Source organism: Crocodylus porosus, unplaced genomic scaffold (genome assembly GCF_001723895.1).
Source record: "Crocodylus porosus isolate Cpor-Errol unplaced genomic scaffold, CroPor_comp1, whole genome shotgun sequence".
In the NCBI taxonomy this organism is placed as follows: domain Eukaryota; kingdom Metazoa; phylum Chordata; order Crocodylia; family Crocodylidae; genus Crocodylus; species Crocodylus porosus.
Window position 1 is genome coordinate 78,944,150 of NW_017728918.1, and position 17,649 is coordinate 78,961,798.

Below are 17,649 nucleotides of genomic sequence, written 5' to 3' on the forward strand. Positions count from 1 at the left end.
TATAATTCCCACTGACTTTATTTACATTACGTAAAATCATTTTAGGGCTTTGAATTGTACGGATGTGTGTGTTGCTTGCTTTGTAACACATGCACGCGTGCACACACAATGGAAGCACCATTCACACGCACACACAATGAGAAAATTATTTTTCTTGTGCTTATTTTCTTGGCACTTGCAGTTTGGTTAGATGTGAGATAGCTGAAACATTTACATCTTCTATCTGCATAATGAGTCCTATACAAAATGATTGCAGCTCATGTAAAAGACAGGGTGGCATGTTTTCAGTTTTAATGGGGACACTCAGAAAACTTCCAATCTTTCTTGACATTTCTTATAGCAAAATAAATGTGGTCTAGGTTGGAGTGTCTATTATGAAAATAAGAGAAGAGCAAGTCAATTATATTTCAATGACTGAATAGCCAGGGGTCCTCATTAAAACGATCAGAAAGGCTGCAGTGTTGCTTTCCTATATGTAGCCACTGATTAAGTTGTATAAGAATGACATGGCCTTTTTGGGAGGAAAACAGAGTATGCCTTGGTATCTAGCCAGCCAGCCAGAAATTGTTGACACTTACAAAAGTGAGATGCGCACTCCATCAAGAAAGGGAAGTTACTACTTATGGGGTCATGGACTCCTGATGCATTTAAAAATAGTTGTAGTTGTTTTATTGGAGACAGTCATAGAAAGCTTTGAATTTGCACTAGGTTGTATGAAAAATGCCTGCGGTATGGTGGTGATATGGTATGTTTTTCCTTCCGCTGGCTTCAGTGAAGTATACGTAGTTTAACAGAATAATGCTTTTAATATAATCTTTGTGATTCTGGACTTTTAAGCAATATTCTAGTTATCGGTTCATTACTATTCATTTTTAGAGATTAAATTTTCCCTACTTGCCATTTTTTTATACAAAATATTACTTGGCAAAGGCTCTGAAATTTTTCCCCCAGAAGAGACTGTGTTCTGTAACAGTAAAGACTGTTTCCATAACAAATAAAATTTGCTTAATCCTCTTGATGGTCTATGTTTAAAGGAAGGTAGCATTACTTAGGAGCTGATAGTCCAGAATCAGGTGGTCTTTTGAAAAATTACCTTTTTCAGGAGAGGTTGTTAATAGAGATATTTTAAAATCATATGTGAATATGTCTTAGGTACATACACATAATAAAGAATATTTGAGTCTAGGATTTTTATAGTTAAATGTACCCTACATTTTTGATAACACAGAGTTGTGCAGATGGTGAGTGCATTATGCCTTGAGTGGCAACACGCCAAAAAAAATCCATGTAACACCCAAACACAGATTAAGTTGTTACTGTTTTAGTTTCTACTTCTCTACCCCATTTTTAAATAAATCATGTCATTATTTGTTTTTGGAGATTTATTCAGAAATGTAGAGTAAGATTTAATAATAATGATGTAACTTTCTATTAATAATGCCCATCAAGGAGGTAAAACATTTGAACAGCTTGAAATAATGTAGTCTCTTTCATGCAAAGCAGACTGAAGTTTACCTTCAACCTTCTCTTCTACCTTTCCTACCTGATTTATAAAAATAGCATCCTAATAAAACAAGTTAAATCAACTAACATTTATACTGAGCTCCAAGTGAAAATAATTGTTAGTTTAACATGTATTCTGTATCAAACTGCATTATGTAAGGACTGCATCCATACATGGACTGCATATATGGACTGCATCCATCAGTCATAATAATGTTTCATTATATATTAGGGCAATTTGAAATATATTTTACCAATGTTTGGTGGATGAATTTCTTGTTTTAAGTATGAAATCAAATGGCAAGAGACACACTTTAAGCTGAATTCCCTAGCTATATTAATTACTTAAAATAATTTTCTTCAGTAAAATCAGAATTAGAGCAGAATTTGCTAAATAATCATGTCCAATTATTTGTAATTTAGGAGGTTGGTATAATGTAATGAAAACTGTTTAAATATGTAAAAGCAAGATTAAAAAAATTATGCTTATGTGGCTTTCAATATTATAGAATAAAAATATTGAAAGTTTTTCACTGTTGATTATGAGTGCCATCTAAATTAGACATTAAGAGCATCTTTATCATGTTCACTATTCACAGCTAAGATTATTCTTTTGATTGGCTTTAATTTAGTTTATGTGCTATGCACATCTCTAGATTGCTTTGTATAAATCTCTAGATGGCTTGTAGTGATAGAATTCACCAGTGGTATCATTTTACTTTGAGATAAGTTTTGCAGAAACGTAAGTTTATGAAAAGCATTTTGTTTAGTGACCTTGATTTAAATTTATGTAGAACACAGATTACAAATATGTTGTTATTCTTTGTTAATTGTTTCAATTACAAACATTTAATGTATAAATTAATTAACAATATAGCTTACATGTGAAGAGAGGTGATGTGTTTAATACCCACAGTAAGAACCTATCCAGTATATACGTTTTTCTTAATGTTTGAATTTATTACAAAATACCCTGGTTCCTATTCTGATTTTAGACGATTGCCAAATATATTTTCTCAGCTGTCATATTGAAATTACCTGCTGACCATAGAAGCAAAGTAGTCTTAATTGTTAGCATAACAATGTATCTTTTGGAAAAAAAATGGCAGTTAACTATGGAGGAAAGTTAAAAATTTCTGTTGATACTTTGGTTGCATGTAAACAAGTTAAAACTATTTCTTACAACAGTGGATGAGTTATTTCCAAGGCTTTTGATTTTCTAACATACATCTCTAACCAATTTTTAGAGATTTAGGATGCTGTGTTTAAAAATACAATGTGGAACCTAATTTAAGTAGAAAAGTTTGTTACCATAAATATTTTAGGATGTCAGATTTAGCTTTGAAAACTGTGTTATGGTAACTGTTGTTTGGATGAGACCACTAACAGCAGAACACAGCCGTTTCTTCATATTAATGACATCTGCTCGATACTTTCACATATCTCAGAAGATGACCTCATGGATAATTTTTTTCAGAATACTTCTTCAGGGGTCAGGATACAACTGTATAGATTGTAAGTATTAAGGCCAGTTTAATATGCCTTTTTGGTAGGATTTCTTGCATGTTGTCCATAGTGAAAAAAAGGAGAAAACTTAAATAAGAAGAATTTGTAATTGTTATCCACATCTTCATTTAAACTATTCTTTCCCCGCCCTGGATACAGAATACCTATGCAGACTTTTATATGAATAGCTGTGCTGCACTGTGTATACTTTAAGTGATAAATCAAGGTAAAAAGACAAAAAGTTGAGAACAAGTTATTATATGGAAAATATCCTCATTATAATAATTGATTCATAAGAAAAAAATATTGCTGAAGCAAAAATCACAAAACACGACCTAATGTCAGCAATGAACTCCTTTTTAACCAGCCTTTCAACCTGTGTATCATCAGAATAATTGGTCTTTTAGTTGATTTGACTAACTGACAGCTAAGCCACTAATAATTACCTATGGCAGCATTTATATTTTTGGTTTTATATTAGAACACCACACTACTGAATGAATGTATTTTAAATAATAACTGTGTTTGAATGCTTAGATTATCATTTAAATAATTATTTATGGAAACATGATTACACATCAATGACTACAATGGAGATACTTTTTAATTTAATTAAAGAGAAAATAACAGCATGTCCATGTATCTATTTTTTATGGTTAAACAATTCATGCCTTATAATAATATATTAATTTTGTCAATTTGTTAGGGTATCATTTCAACTTCATGACAAGCTTTCAGCTTTATTTAGCTGAAGTCAGAATTCAGGATAATGCTTACTTAATAACTTGTACATGAAGAGCCCAATAATGCATAAGGTAGTCTAACTACTGTCCACTATTTTTTCATACACTGTTGTGATGAGGTTCTTTCACATTAATATGTTTCTATATAAATAATATAGTTAAAGGCAGGGCATATGTATTGATCTTAGTTGAGTATAAATGCTCCACAAAGGAATCCAGGGATAACATATATTGAAGCACTCAATTCTGAGGTAAGTTAGAGAGAAGAATAATTGAACTCAATAAAAATAAATTGTTTAATGAACTTATTGTTTCTTTTCAAAATATTGTTTAGAAGGATATGTATTTCTTACATGTGTAGCATAGGTGCACATCAGTTCATAGAAAGGAGAAGTGTATTTCCGTTAAGATTGAATGGAAAATATATTGACTGGAAAAAAGTATCACATCTTTCAAATATGTTATGGACAGCTATTTGAATTATATCTAACTTAAAATAGGTCAGATTTCTAATATGGATCCTTAGATACTTCTTTTTGGATGGTATAGGTTAGCTTTTGATGTATTTTCTATAGATAGCTCTCCTCCACTACTACTCAAAAATTGGTTTATAGTGGTGTTATCATGAATTTATACTATGTAATAAGACATTACTTTTCAACTGTTAAGTTTGGACCATTTATAGAATTAAGGGTAAATTGTCAGATTAGTATGTGTATATATCCACATGAAAATATATACTGTCTTTTATTTTCCAAATATAGGGTTAGGGATGAATAATGCCACATGTTCAATGCCATGCAGTACCTATGTGAATTTTCTTATATAATTGTAAGAATTTAGAAATTACATTTTGCTTTATTAATGGTAGGAGTACTTCATTATCATATGCTATTGCTTTTAAATAAGAAAGTTGTTCATATGCTGTATCCTGAAGATGGAATCAGATGTCTTACGTAAGTGAAATTTTGTTGAGAATTTGAGCCAGAGAGGTATATAGTACAGTTGAAGGTTATATGTAATATTAGTCACTACCAATTTTGGCTGGAAAATAGAGCTGTTCAAAATTATTCCATTTGGAAACTGGGATTATTTAAGACTATTAAAGGAATTCAAAATACCAGTTGAATATTAATATATTTATTTTGTGGGTTGATTTTTTTTACTGAAATAATCATTTTCATCTTGCTACACTCCACTCAAAGACAGAGAGAGTTGATACTGTTGGAGATCTATTAGAGCAGAATTTTTTTTCTATGAATTTATCTGAAAAATAGTATGTCTAGATGTATTGGAGTTAAGATAGCAAATTCATATCAATGCTTTGATAGCTTCTTAAGTGAGAAGCTTATGCAGCTCATTGCTGCAACTCCTTCCCTTCTGCCATAAACAGACTGCCAATAATATATGGTACAACCATGATTTCTTTCTGAAGTTTCCTTTCGTTTTGAAAATGTCCTCCTTAAAATATAAATAAAGTATTCAGATAAATTACCAGAAAGTTATTTTTATATGGAAATTTTATTTTGGAATGTCTTAAGAGAAATGAAAAAGAATGTTTGTCTTTTGACTGTATCTGAATTTTAGCGAAAAATACTTATTCCAAGATTTGTAAGCTGAATCAGTTAATCTACTTTAAACTAGTTCATTTAATTTACACTTCATCATTAGCATAATGGGAATACCTTGTGTTTTCTTGAAAATTAATTTTAAAATGCACTAGTAGCTCAGTATCAACATTATAGGAATACATTTTAAAAGAATAAAATTTTGCATATCATATAAAGAACAAAAGGAAATACATTAAAAGTATTTATCTTGATAGGTCTTGACTATGTAGCACATCATGTTTGGATTCAATAATATTTTATTAATATTTTTATTTTTCAAGATCATAACCAGTATTCATTTCCAAATGCTGTGTTAGTTTCTCACAAAATATGAGACTATGCATTGTTAGTTTATACAAGTATTATCTATACTTATTTTAACTTTCATAAAAGTCAGGGAATTAAAAGTTATAATAAGGAACTAATGACTTTGAAAATCTTTCCAAATATCTAATATTAAAAAAAAATACAGTACTTAGAAACTGATTACAAATATGAGGAGAAAAGTGATTTGATATGTTAAATCTTGCTTGAAGAAATAAAACTAATGCTGCTGGCTGAAGAGAAATTATTACAGAAAAAAGGAAAGTAGAGTATATGAAATAAATGAAGAAAATTATATTTAAATATAATACTTTAAATATATTGCACAAACCCTATATGTTTTTTATAACTAACGAACATTACTTAAATTTATTGTCAAACATATGTCTATATGTTTCTAATAATGTACAGCTTAAAATTACTACAAACATTTTAAATATTTGTAAATATTGTGTTTGAAAGTTGTCAGAAATTGAAGTGCTCTGAAAAGTGTTTAAATGACATATCAAATATGTAAATCAACATGGTATTGCTTTAAGCTTGTTTTGAGTAAATACTTTCTGCTTTCTTCACCTCCCTAAAAATGTTAATGGTGATAAATAAATGTGACTTAATTGCTTCAGGTTTTAAACAAACCATTCTGATCTTACTTGTTATGATCCTGGCCATGGTGACTGGGAGCCATTCATATCAATACATATTTATCCTTTTCTGGAATATATATAACTAGCCTAACTAAAAACCAAGTGCCACCATCTATTCTGCCAATTAGCTTTCTAAGTGGATTGAGGTGTGTCACTGTGAACCTACTCCACCCTGTTCAAGTGCTGGAAATATATTACTGCATTTACTTTTGTAACACGCTGATATCTTGCCCTTAAACGTAAATAAGAAAAAAAGCAGCAAGCAGGAGGTGGAAGACCTACTTACTTTTTGCATTATTTTTTTTCAGGGACTGCAGCAGAGTGCAACTGAATGCCACTCATGTGCCTAAGTCCGCTTATACACCTAGGTGGAATAGAGGCTGACCCCTGGTGCCCATTATACAGTTAAAAAACATCAAGCAGGCAAATAAATATCCAATATAATTTTTTTTGCCCTAGTTATGTTACACCAATAATAAAGATGTGTCACCCCTTCTCAGCGCTACTTTAGCAAAAGAAACAGGTTAATAAACTTCAGGACTCACACATTAAATTAATACCCCAAAGGAGATGCACAGATTCATCTGTAGTCATGCAACTTGCCTGGAAAATACCTAAGAAAATAGGTGAGCATTGCTATATGCCTTGAAGATTAATAAATTCAAGCTGTATTAGAAGAAGAAGTAGTGCAGGAAAAAATGACTGAAGCCAGATAGCCCTCAAGGAGAATGTTCCTCTCTTACCTTGAGTAGCAGTTCCCAAATTTTATTGGCTCATGCACCATGTTTTTTTAAAAATGGAGGTTCTGAAGTGGCACATACATATTTCTGTTTTTTGGGCACATTTAATTTGGGTCTTATTACGTTTAATATAAGTATTTCCAGACTGTATTGCAGAACAAACAGGAACAAAACCTAAAATCTTTGGTTATAATTAGAGCTGTCTTAAAAAAAATTGAAGGTTTTGGTATTTTTTGAAAATCAAAAGTTTTTAAAATATTTTATATCTTTTGAAAAAAAAGTAAAAGTAATGGAGACTAGCATATTGATTAGGAACTAATTTGGTGGGTAGGAAAACAGGATTGAAGAGTAGTGTGTTCAGGTCCCTGGTCTGGTTTGAGCAGAATTATCTACTCCCTGAGCTAGTGGCTAGTTTAGGATTTCTTTCTCCTGAATACAGACTCCGTTCTGATCTTGCAAAAAAATGTCCTGACAAAAAAATTCACTGAAACAGATACATTTCTAGGAAAAATGTCTGGTTTTGACAATTCAGCATCTCCCCCCAAAATGTTTCATTTAAACATTCCTACCCCAATTCTAATTCAGACAGCCTTTTTACTTGAGGTTTATAATATGATTAAATAAGCATTATTAATACACATTTATTTTATATTGATCAAACTAAAAAAAATAATGAAGCATGTACAAAATGACATCTTGATATATTATGTTAGGCTACAGAATGAGGATGAATGGCTTGACTTTTTAACTTGTCTAGTTTAAGCTTTAATCCATATTATTCAACAGAAGCCAAAGTTTATCTCAGTTTGTTTTTACAAAAGTAAAAACAAAGAAAAATAAAAACCCCCACTTGATTAACGTTGGGAGAAGATGAAAAAATGTCTTTAATGAGAAGCGTGTGTGTGTATTGGTATGTAGTTGTAGAAAGGCAGGGAGCAGATGACAGAGGGAGCTTCTGTTCTGCAGTGCCTGAGTGGGGGCCTTTGATGTTAGTACTCTCAACAGCTGTATGTTTTGCAGCTGTTTTGAGCTGGCCCTGTAGGCAGGTGTCTTTTTGGATGAAAAGAGCTATGCTGGCATGACATGGGGGTTGGCTTAGTAACCTGAGTTTACGTGGCTTTGAAGGCTAGGCCCAGCAGAAAGCCAGTGAGCTGTGTGCTAGATACGAATATGGCATCTGTCTGCACAGGCACAGTGCCCAACACATCACTAAATAAAACTACTGTGCTGTCATGGCCGGGGAATGTTATCTGCTGTTATGCAGCCGGTGCATTGTGCTCCTTGGGCATTTTCTGAAGTGCTGCAGTGCATGCAGCAATTGAAATGGAATCACATTTTGGTGTACCACTTCCAATTAGTTTATGCACCTCTGGTAGCATATGTATCACAGTTTGGGAAATCCTGAATTGAAGTGCTATTAACTCCAGTGTTTCTGATTGCAGTTGCCCTGGTATTATGCAAGAGGACAGGTGACCTATGAGGTAGCTAGGGTCCAAACCATCAAGGACTTTGTAGTTTAAAATTAACACCTTAAATGTACTGTGTGCGCACAAGTGTGTTTTACCATTACCAACCACATTCAATAGGGTTAAAGGTAACTTCCTTTTAAAAACCTGCCTTTTCTCTCTCTAATAACTTCTCTAAAATATCTGTATAAAACCTCCCTGTAAACTTACAATATAGAATATAATACATAAATAATTACAGTATATTGGGACTTCTCTAATAGTTTCAAAATACTGAAACATCAATGAATTTAAAAAAATCAAAGCCCTTCGTGGTAGTAAATTATTATATCTCCATTTTCCAGCAGGTGTAAATTACCAGAGCTCTACTGACTTTAATGGAATAAGGCCAATTTACACGTGGTTGGACTATAGCTGTATGTGCATAAGATATGTCTCTATATAGCATAGATATTGTTTTGGCAAAGTGATAATGAAGTACAGAATACTGAATTATTGGATTATGTTGTTCTGTGAGTACCTTATAATGATGTGTATTACAAGGTCTTGATTCTCATTTGTACAAAAGCTGCTTTGTTCTACAGCTCTAAGTATGATCTTTTTTTACTTCAAGGTATTTTCTATTACTAAACCAGTATAATGGATTCTTACCGTAAATAACTCTGGCCCCAAGAGTTATGTAGGTCAGTTCAATTTGGTGACTTAAATTTGAAAGTAATCTTTTGAGGGGTCCAGTTAGTGAAATTATCAACTGGTATTATTTTCCAGGGTTTCCAAGAAAGGTTTGAAGACCTAATCCCACCAACATTAAATACCCACGAACATAAATATAGATAAATCTCAATACCAAATTTAATAATGAAATGCCAGTGAGATACAAATGACCAAAAAGTATAGGTAAAGCATGATTAAAATATATAAAATGTGCATTAATTTAAAAAAAATAATATCATTAGCATTTGCAAACACTTTCTTATGTCCTAAAATCTTAAAAAGCCCCTAACAAAGTGGACAGCCCAATAAGGAAAAGGGCTTCTCAGCTAGGTTTCAAATTAAGTTTTTAAAGAGTGCTTATCTGTAAATGGTTCAGCAAGAAACTGAACCATCTACAGATAAGCACTCTTTAAAAAGCTGAAGCTGAAGCAGAGCTGGCTTTATGGTGCCCTGGGTGAACTTGTAATTTGGCACGCCCCATCTTGATCCCCCCCACCAGCTGCCCACTGGCGCCCTCCCCTCAAGTCACCAGCACTGTGTATGTGGTGTGTGTGCATGGGGTTTGTGTGTGTGGGGGGGTGGGGGTGTGTGCAGGGTGGGGTGAGTGTGTGGAAGTTATGGGTTAGGGCTGGAGGGGGTATGTGTGTAAGGGGTGGGTGAGGGGTGTATGTATGGGGGTGCATAGGATGTGTGTGTGTGGAGGTTGTGTGTGTGTGGAGTGTGGTGTATGTGGAGTGGTAAACATGCACGCACATGTGCCCCAGTGGCTGTGGGTCGCAAAGGACCTCATGGGCTATTGCGGGGCAGTGTGTGTCTGCTCACCTGAGATGCTGGTTTGGTACCAGAGGGCAGTGCCGGCAGAGGGGGTGGTGGGGTCTCAGTGCAGGGTGGCAGGAAGGGCAACTACCTGCACAGGAAGCTCAGCCCCAGTGGCAGGGCACTGCCACCGAGTACTGCCTGGCTGTCCATGCCCTCAGCAGTGGTGGTGGGGGCTGGATGGGGGCTGCAGCTTGACCTCCAGCCCTAGCAGGTCAGTGATGGGAAAGCCCCTAGCATTCACATCTGTGCTGCCTTCTAGCTGGTCATCACTGGCCTGCCCTTGGCACAGCCCTTGGCATCCTCCATCTGACCGGTCATGCTGCCTGGCAGCACCCTCCACTGCCGCTGCCTGGGAGCTTTTTATCTCACTGCCATGGCAGGCCAGCTCTAATCAACTCTGGGCATAGCTGAGGGCTCAGGCCCCAAGATTAGCTGCCTCTGAAATCTCCCAACAGCTCCTACCTGGCACGAGTAGGAGGGCAGGGGTGTGCGTGTGTGTGTGTGGCACTCTCCTAACCATAGTGCCCTGGGTGGTCGCCTACGCTTTCCACTCTTAAGGCTCCTACCTGGCACGAGTAGGAGGGCAGGGGTGTGCGTGTGTGTGTGTTTGTGTGTGTGGCACTCTCCTAACCATAGTGCCCTGGGTGGTCGCCTACGCTTTCCACTCTTAAGGCCAGCTCTGCTGAAGAGCAAATATTCCAAGCTGAATCCAGAGTGTTGTACTGTATGACTGGCTCGATATCAAAAAGCACACTAAATAAGGCCAACATTTTAAAAATATGTTCAGAATAAGGTCTATTCTAATTAATAGTCATGTGTCTATTTTTATCTCCTATTTAAGCTATATCCTGTCTGAAACTAGATCTAATTGGCATAAAACTAATAAATGCACTCCAAGCAACCTTTAACCTATTTCTTTTGACCTGTCTTGCTGGCACTTTCTAACATTATTATTCTCACCTCTCACATTTTCTTGCTTGCTCAGTTCCTTTGCCTCTCCTTGTAAGTCAAGTGCCTCAGCCCCATAAGCACTTTTGTTGCCCTCCACTAGACTCTCTCCAATTTATCCACATCCTTTCTGTTGCGGGGTTCCCAACGCTGGACACTGTACTCCAGATGTGGCTTCACCAGTGCTGAATAGAGGGGAATAATCACTTCCCTTGTTCTGCTGGCAACACTTCTACAAAAGCAGCCCAGTATACTGTTAGCCTTCTTTTCAAGAAGGGTACAGTGTGGGCTCATATTCAACTGATTGTCCACTGTAACCCCCAGGTCCTTTTCTGCAGAGCTGCTGCTTAGCCAGTCAGTTTCCAACTTATACTGGTGCATGGGATTATTCTGCCCTAAGTACAAAACTTCTTTGCGTTTGTCCTTACTACACCTAATGAAGATTTTTTTTGGTCTAGTCCTCCAATTTGTCAAGGTCTCTGAATCCTAGTCCTACCCTCCACTGTATCTATTGTCTCCAGTTTGGTGTCATCTGCAAGCTGGCTGAGGGTGCACTCCATCCCATCTCCCAGGTCACTGATGAAGCTATAAAACAAAACTGGCCCTGGGAGTCACCCTTGGGGCACTGCACTTGACACCAACTGCCAGCTAGACATTAAGCCATTGATTACTACCCTCTGAGCCCAGCAATCCAGCCAGTTTTCTATCCACCTTACAGCCCATTCATCCAACCTGTACTTCCTTAGTTTGCTTGTGAGAATGTTGTGGGAGACCATATCTAAAGCCTTGCTAAAGTCAAGGTATATCACATCTACTTCTCTTCCTGCATCTACAGAGACAGTCATCTCATCATAGAAGGCAATCAGGTTGATCAGGCATGACTTGCCCTTGGTGAATCCAGGCTGATGTCCTAATCACCTTCTTCTCTGAGTGCTTAGAAATCACCTTCTTCTCCAAGTGTTCAGAACGTTATAGATTATAAATCTTGGTCCCAAATTATTTCTCACCAGAAAATTGACAGTGTAGCTTTGAAAGTGTAGCTTTGACAGAGTAGCTGCTTCTGCTTTCTGAACATCTTCATCTTCAGGGTTTCACAGGGATCCATAAAAACCTTATCTTTTTTAAACATCTACATGAGACTTCTTAAAAAAAAGATAGTGAAACACAATGGACTAATTTTCAGCATTATGTAGGCAACACTCAGCTCTGTATCTCATTCATCCCTATTGCAACCATTGCCACTGCTAAGATGGGAGACCAGCAGTAGGAAAGTAGCTCTTGGGTAAAAAGTAGCTGGCTCAAGCTATACCCTGGAAATACCAAACCAATGCTCATAAATGGGGAGACATGCTTTGAAGAACTAACAAAAGTATTGTCCTCATACTGTATTGTCTTATGTACCACATGCCCCCAAAGTTTTGGTGGCAGAATGAAGAAGAAAAGATTTTTCCAGAGTCCTGACTCTAGAGGCAGAGCACACTGCAGCATCAGCAAAAGCTACAGTGTTAATCCTCTCTTAGCCGTGGGTGAATTGGCAGCAGCTTTTGGCTGCTCAGCTGAGAGAGAGAAGCATGGTAGCCATTACAGCTGCCATCCATGCACCTATTCTTCCATTCAAGTGCAGAAAATCAGCTTTCCTGCTTAAGACATGAACCCCAGTTTTGGAGGCCTGATTTTTTGGAAAAAGGTGTGTGTAGTTTTATTGAAGGTGGTATTTTATTGAAGGTGTCCTGCCCTTTTTGTCAACATGATGTGAAGCCTTGTAGTATCCTTTTGCCACTTCATTTAGTTTGGAGGATCAGGTAGCATCAGTATCTAAAAATACTTTGATCTCAAAGCTTGTTTGGAAACATCACTCTTTCTTCTCAAACAAGGGCATGGCCACAGTGCCCTGGGCATCTGTCATCTCCAGGCTGGATTACTGTCTCAGTTGTAGATATACAGCTGAATATGAAACCCATGCATATATCTCAGCTGGTACAGAATATAGCCTGTGCTCTTTATGGCTCAGACTACAAAGACCTCAGGCCTCTGTTTAAGTCCATCTACAGGCAGTTTCAGAAGCCAGTGTAAGACATTGATTCTAACTTTTAAAGCAACAACTGGATCACACTGCAGCTACCTCAAGTTGTGGAAAGGTTACCTAACACTGTGTGCAGCATACTTGTAGATCTACTGTCCAACTCAGTGCAGGCCAGGCACAGACATTACACTTTTATTGGTATAAGTGATGGGCAACTGGGCTATACCCATAAAAGAAGAGAAGTTTGGCACACATAGACTATTTTAAAAATGGCAGAACCTGGTCTAACCTTTGCCTCCCCCACTCCACCAAAGGGTGAATGTGTATTCTGTTTGCTACTGGTCTAAACAAATAACTGCATAACTTAGATTGATTTCACTTTGGGTTTTTTTGGGGAATGTGTGTGCCTAGCCAAAGTGTCACTGTTTGGCCCCTGTAACCTTTCTAATGCACAGGGAAATGAAACCCCTATTGATCCTAACTGTATCTCACTTGTGCTGCAGAACCCTGACCTATTACAAAGGAGAACTGCACTGATTTTTATGCATTGTACTTGCCCATATATTAAAATAGGATTTGGATTTAGTGTGCATGCACGCTTGCCTCAAACACATTTAAGGAGTGGGCATATATTTTTTTCCTTTTGGTGCTAAGAGACCACCTAGGTGGATCTGAGAAATATGAAGAGATGGCTAGTGGAGCATCCTGTGAACATTTCTCATATAAACAGAAGGCAAGACAGCAGTAAATACATATAATGTCACTAATACGATTATCAAGTTATGTGTATCTGACACTGACATTTTTAACCGTAGTTGGATCACCTTCACTTTTCCTTTCCTCTTCTCACTGTTGGTCTGTTTTTGATATTTATTTGTTGGCTGAATGTATATTGGCCTATGGTTTTTGCCTGTTTCATGATGTGTCAGTTTTGGAGCACTTGGATGAATAAGAAATAAAATTGACAAAAATAAATAGAAGCAGATGAGAGTACTCTTTGCAGGAAATATTTTTAACTCACCCATAGATTGGACAAAATATAACGTAACTGGTTTATTTGAAGTGAATTCAGAAGGGCCTGGAAAGGATATAATCTACTCTCTAACTCATAGATAAAGATACAATGCAGTCATGTTTGCCAGGTTACTCTCTAGCCCATGGGAAGTTTTTTTTTTTACATTCACATTACCCTAGCTACCATATTTCAATTCCAGATCTACTTCTGAAGTCTCATAAGTGGCAGACGACCCTAAGTAGTCCTTTAGCACAGCAATTCTGTCTTTGCCCTTCTACTTTTAAAGGACAGTGGTACAAGATGCTTCCATACAAACCCTTCTTTCTTGGTTGACCTATGCTCTCAGTTCAAAAAATGATGACTGTAGCATACACCAAAGACCCCTTGATTTCTTTACTAAATGGATGATGAAAGATAAATCATCTGTTGTTGATAACATCTCATAAATTGCCTATTTTTGACAAATCCATACACTAAGAGGGTGCACACAACCCATACAGATATAACTAACAGCCTTTAGAAATCTAAACAATGTACTTTGTAATTTTTTCAATAAAATTCACTGAAACTTTTGGAACTGGACTGAACCAGATATTTTGTGGACTTAGGAAATGTTAATTAGTTAGGATTTATATCCTTTAGAAAGAAAGAGGGAAGGGTTGTTTTTTTTTTGACTTTCCTTTCCTCCCCATTATGGTGCGTTGTTTAACACTGGCCTGTTTTTTCGTAGTTTATGGTCTTTTCTGACAAAACTGTTTTTACAAATTATTTGAGCATCTTAATAAAAATATATGCATTATAGCAAAATAACATTTATTACATTTGGTTACATTAATCACTCCTACTAATATTTTAGGATAAAGATATGATATAATGTATATGGATTATTTAATGTATGGCCTTTCCTTGTTTCCTTTTAGGCCTTGTACTTTGTTTAATTCTGTTTGATGGCTTCCATTACTTCCCGACCAAGTTAGTTGTCACTTCTGCAAAGATTCATGTTCTCATCACTCAGAAACAGGCTTTTTGCCTTTTGCTTGGCAACACTTTTGCAGCTTAGCCTAGGCCCCTTGAAAATGGCCAAGGCTGGCAAGAGTAGCCACAGCATTTTTATAAAGTAACTGTACAGGGCCATGCTAACACTCCATAAATTCTACTTAAAACTCCAAAACATTTTTATATTCAAGTAACAGTTTCTCTTGACAACTTCAAAAATCAAGGCATTTTAAATGCAAGGATAACATCTAGATGAACTCATTTGGATGAGTTCCATTATGTTTCACATGCAGCATGTCTGCTGATCACATGCATGCTGCCTTTAAAAATATGACTAAAGTTGACTTAGGAAGAATGTTAGAATTGAAGTTTTGCTTTAAACACTTATTTTTTAATTAGTGTGACCCATTAGATTACTCACAGGTGACTGTTATAGGTGAAGAATGCAATCACTACTAGAGGTTATAAGCACTATAGAATACAACACGGGTATAACATACAACACATACAACACAGGTGGGGGTATGCTGCCCTTACTATGGAAACAGTGAAGGGTGATTGTGGCAGACACCCTGATGAAGGGACAGAAGGTCCCATTTGTTGCCCAGACCCCTTTACTTGAAAGGTCTGCTGCCTTCCAGCAGCCGGGACCCAAGATGTCATGGTAAGGATACAAAAGCTTGTCCATCTGATGGACCACTACCTCATGCTACTTGTTCACATGGGCACCAATGACATGGCAAGAAACAGCCCTGGGAGAATCATGAATGACTACAAGACCATGGAGGTGAAACTCAAAGAACTAGGAGTACAAGTGGTCTTCTCCTCAATTCTCCCAGTTAGAGCACGTGGACGTCAGAGGGAGGAGTGTATTGAGGAAGTCAACCAAAGGCTTTGGAGATGGTGTCACTGTGTAGGTTTTGGATTCCTCGATCTTGGCATGCAGTTCAATGGTAGTGGTCTACATGCAAGAGACAATATTCACCTCACAGGCAGAGGGAAGAAACTCTTCTTTATGAGAATCACTGACTTGTTGAGGAGGGCTTTAAATTAGGCATGTCCAGGGGAGAGAGGGAAGGTTCCATTGCTGTACATGAATCCTCTCGTCAAAATGATTCAGGGGAGGGCATTTACATAGTGGACACCCAGATGAGTACTAACACCCTGAAACACTTGCAGAGTGACCGAAAACCTGAGGTGACTAGGGGTGAATTCAGGTGTCTTTATGGGAATGCCAGAAGCATGGGTAATAAACAGGGTGAACTAGCACTACTTCTGGTAGATGAGTTATTTGACCTCATTGGGTTGATGGAGACCTAGTGGGATGATACACATGGTTGGGCAGTGGATATGGAGGCTATAGGCTCTATAGGAAGGACCCAGATGGGGTGGTGTGGCCCTTTATATGAAGGAGTGGTACCTTTCCCTGCAAGTTATGTTTGATTGCAGGGAGAGGTCCCTTGAGACCCTCTGGATCAAAATACAAGGAGGCTCAGGAGAGGGAGATCTAGTGGTGGGAATCTACTATAGGCCACCCTACCAAGAAGAGGAGAGCGATCAGGCATTCTCCAGGGAACTGACTGAAGCAGCCAGCACTAAAGACCTGATTGTCATGGGTGACTTCAACTACCCTGACATCTGTTGGGACATTTGGCCAAATCCAGTTGGTCAGCTAATTTCTTGGCTGATGTGATGGCGAGGCACTGTCACAGGCTTCTGGAGGGGAGAGGGTAATCCCTGCGGGCCCCAAACCCCAGAAACAGAACCCACACAGGGAAAACTTACCTCCGACTGGGCAGGCAGAGCAGGAGCTGGGACCGCAGCTGTGGCTGTGTAAGCCGGTGTTATGCTGGATAATTAATCAGCTGTTTCCTGGGTGGGGAACAGCTGGACCAATTGTGGCAGCTGTACCGGCCACTGTGGGAAAGTTTAAAAGCCCCACCAGAACCTGGGCAGGAGAGGAGCTGGAGAAAGAGCGAGCTGGTGGGCAGCACGCCAGAGGTGCTGAGGCTCCTGCATGGGCGAGGAGTGGCACAGCTGGTGCAGCACCAGTAGACAAAGCAGGGGAAGCACTTCAGCTCCCTGTGGAAGGCAGGGCAGGAGATGCCTTTAAGCTCCCTGGAGGAGGCAGAACAGGGAAGGAATTTGAGCCCCCTGTAGAAGACTGGAGGAAAGGAAGCATCTCCACATCCCTCTCCTCCCTGGGAGTATATTACTTTTGAAAAAAAAAAAAGGAAACATCAGAGAGAGAGAAACAGTGTAAGGATGAAACACCCTGCTTGGAGGCATTGCAGTAGGCATGACATCATGCCTAACAGCCTCGAGAGAGGGCAGGCTACACACTTGGCTGGAGGGACAAGTACCAACTGAGCCCACTCAGATGTGGGACTCCTCCCAAAGCAAGCTGCCTGCAAGGCTGAATCCACCATCGTGCAGACATCCATCTGGTTGGTGAGTGAACGGGGTGTAGGGGAGGCGGAGCCCCGTGGAACATTGCACCAAATCATGAGTACTGCTGTTTCTCAGGAAGACCTCCCAGGAAGATCTCCGTTGAACCCCCTCTCTTGATAGCATAACATCAAGTCATAGCAGGCGAGT